Source organism: Sinocyclocheilus grahami, unplaced genomic scaffold, assembly GCF_001515645.1.
Source record: "Sinocyclocheilus grahami isolate Dianchi unplaced genomic scaffold, SAMN03320097.WGS_v1.1 scaffold1695.1, whole genome shotgun sequence".
NCBI classification, from domain to species: Eukaryota; Metazoa; Chordata; class Actinopteri; order Cypriniformes; family Cyprinidae; genus Sinocyclocheilus; species Sinocyclocheilus grahami.
This window is the reverse complement of record NW_015506874.1, coordinates 32,397-35,923: the sequence shown is the minus strand read 5'-3', so window position 1 is coordinate 35,923 and position 3,527 is coordinate 32,397.

Below are 3,527 nucleotides of genomic sequence, written 5' to 3'. Positions count from 1 at the left end.
GGGCAGAGAGTTCACAGGTGGGTACTACTGACACCTCTGGAGGTTCTGCAGTAGTGCCCTCAGGATACAGGGAGAGTTATGCAAAGGTTCCTTCGACCTTGACATGACAGGTAGAAAGTGCGTCTTTGGGCACCACCTCCACGCAAGGAGCTGAAGCGAGCACCGCCGCTTCGGGAGGTTCTGCAGCATGCGCCGCCACCTCTGGAGAAACTGCAGCGGGCGCCATCACTTCGGGGAACACAGCAGCGAGCACCACTACCTCAGGAGATTCTGCAGCTTCAGCCGCCAAATCTGGAGACCTAATAGTGGGCCCCGCCGCCTCTGGGAGTTCTGTATGTAGCCCAAACACACCAAAAAGCGATCCCCATCAGGGGAAACACTTCAGACAGGGGAATTAGTTCAGGAACAGAAGACCCGATGTACTTGCTACATCGCTAGAAGAATGGCATCTACGCTAATATTAGTCTGTTTCTCTCTTATTCCAAGGTCACCGTAGCCGCCAGATCCAGTCTGTATTCAGATCAGATGGTCACTCGGTTTTTTCTCCATTCTGTCACCGATGGAGTTTTGGTTCCTTGCCGCTGTCGCCTCTGGCTTGCTTAGTTGGGGACACTTCATTTCCAGCGATATCGTTGACTTGATTGCACAGATACTATTTAAACTGAACTGAGCTGGATGATGACATCACTGAATTCAATGATGAACTGCCTTTAACTGAAAAATGAGTGTTTACTATTGTCACTTTGCATTATTGACACACTATTTTCCTAATTAATGCTGTACAGTTGCTTTGACACAATCTGTATTGTTAAAAGCGCTATATAAATAAAGGTGACTTGACTTGACTTGACTTATAATCAGACATGACAGCGCTAATGCTACACACATCACCTCGGATGAGTAGCTGAGTATCTCTTCAGCAAGTCGACACACAAACTGCCACAAATAAAAACTGAAAGTAAGTCGCAGACGCTCAACACATAATCATCTTCATTAAAAGTAATGAGACTAACTTATCTTTCCAGCGCTGATGCTGATCACTCTCCTATTGTGGTCTTTGATCTTGAAATTAGCTGATGATGAATAAAATGCAGCGCATATCTGTTGCTTTTCGCTGAACTGAATGGAACCGTTTTAAAGGGGTCATGAACTGCCATTGTTATTTATTTTGTAGTGTTCTCTGAGGTCCACATAATGTTATCAAGATTTTTCTGTTTGAACAGGCATGGCAGATTGTAGATAGAGCTAAAAGGGCAGCGATGTAGAAGCAGGCGTTGATCTTCTTCTGTGGAGGCGGTATTTATCCACACTATTTTTTTCATAGAGTGGCATATTCCACAACAGTCGTTTTGGCAGATTGGCTTCAATATTAGCTCTTTTTAAACTAATGAGAATTTAATTTTTCTAAAAAATTTTTAGTTTTGAAACTTACATGATGTTTTTATAGTACAATGACCTCTTATATGTCAAAAGATCAAGGGAATTTTGATTCCTCAGTTCATGACACCTTTAACAAATCGGATAGCTATCTGATCAGAGAAAACACATGATGTGAGGTGTAAACAGACCCTTTGTAAAAGGGCTTAATAGGACCTCTTTAAGAGGTGGAGCAAATTATTAGTTTTTTCCTCAACTTTGGGATGTCCCAGGGGTTGATTTTTATTAAATACAACTTCAGTTTTCTCCCCTCTTCATTATACTTTTTTCGTAATATTTATTTACTTTTCAAATTACTTTTATTGATAGGATTTTATTCCCAAACCCAGACTTTGAATCTGAAAAAAACTGTACAATTTGATGAGTTAAATAAATGTAAAACAATAATACAATTGAACCATTTCAATATTTATTTTATTTATTTATTAAATAAATTAAACAGAATTACACAGAATTAAGCACAACAAATAATTTCACCCATAATAAAAGTTGCTCTTGTTTCACCTTGATGAAAAACCAAGATAAATATTAATCAGGTAAATATTAATTACTAATTTAATTAATATTAATTATTTAGCTACTTAAATATTACCAGATAAATAATATGTAAGTATTAAACAGGGTGAAATTAATTATTAATATGTCCAGAGTACTTCTATTGTGCATCATTGTCAAATTATTTAAAGTGTGAAAAATTATTTAATTGTGTATAGGATATGCATAAAAAATGCTAGCTATGAAATAAGCCTTAGCAAGACAAAGGAATTGGCCATTTTATTCAAACCATTTTGCCATTTTATTCAACATTGTTTATTTCCAAAGAATACTACATAATAGACAAGATAGAGTGGACATTTTCATGTTTCACAGAAATGACATAATTCTTCTGTGATGTATGCCTTTCCATTTTTGGTCCAAATTATTAGTAACAAATAAAATATATATGTATTGTTACAATGTCAGTAATATATGTAAATGAACAATGTTAATGAAAATTAACAAACTCAGCTACCTGTATCCAGATTTCCAAGTTTATTTGCCAACAAATGCCCGTCATCTGCTGGACATTTGATGGCAAATTAATAGGGAAAATCCGGCAGACTTTTGACAACTTCAGGTCTACTTTTGAAGCTACAGATCAAACGTAGGCATTTTTGTATTCCCTCCCATTGTCAGTTGGATCGACCGAGGGGCGGAGCTAAAATTAAAAGTTCATTATTTGTTGAAGTTTTGACCAAAGAGAACACTATTGCCCCTTTTCTGTTTTCTCTAGTCATGTAACACTGATTTAAAAGTAAAAAACATCTTGCCAGTGGAGATTTCCCCTATTAAAAGAGATATTAAAGGCACGATGCGATTTCAATTTTTCCTTTCTCTTTGGAGTGTTACAAGCTCTTGGTGCATAAAGAAGATCTGTAAAGTTGCAAAGACTAAAGTCTCAAATCCAAAGAGATATTATTTATAAAAGTTAAGAGTCAGCCACGCCTACCTAAAACGGCTCGTTCTAACACGCCCCCACATGTCTACGTCACGATGTGGGAAGATTTGCATAACGTTGCCCAAATGTTCACGCAAAGAAAGAAGGCGTAACTTTTATTCTCGCTGTAGTATGGTTGTTGCATCCGCCATTTCGTGAAGGCGCTGTGTGTTTCGTTGTGAAAGCGAAACTACTTTGTTTGGCCTTCCAAAAAAGGACGATATCCGCTTCGTCATGCCTAGAGTTGATCCGTGCTGGTCGCTGAGGAAATACATCAACTTCGCGCTGTGGATCGCCGGATCGGCTTTCACCATGGACGAAGTGGAGTCCAGCCTGGGGTCGTCACATGTGGTTGCCGCAAGCCCGCCAGCCGCGCCGTTCTCAAGCCCGCCGGCCGTTCCTCACTCAAGCCCGCAGGTCTCTGCTCACTCTAGGCCTCCGGCCTCCGCTCACTCTAGCCTGCCGTGTGTTTCGTTGTGAAAGCAAAACTACTTTGTTTGGCCTTCCAAAAGAGGACACGACTAGAAATCAGTGGTTAAGTTGTATTTACAACACTGTTCCAGAACACGTCAACCCAAATATTCGGATGTGTCCAGCACATTTTATGGAGGAC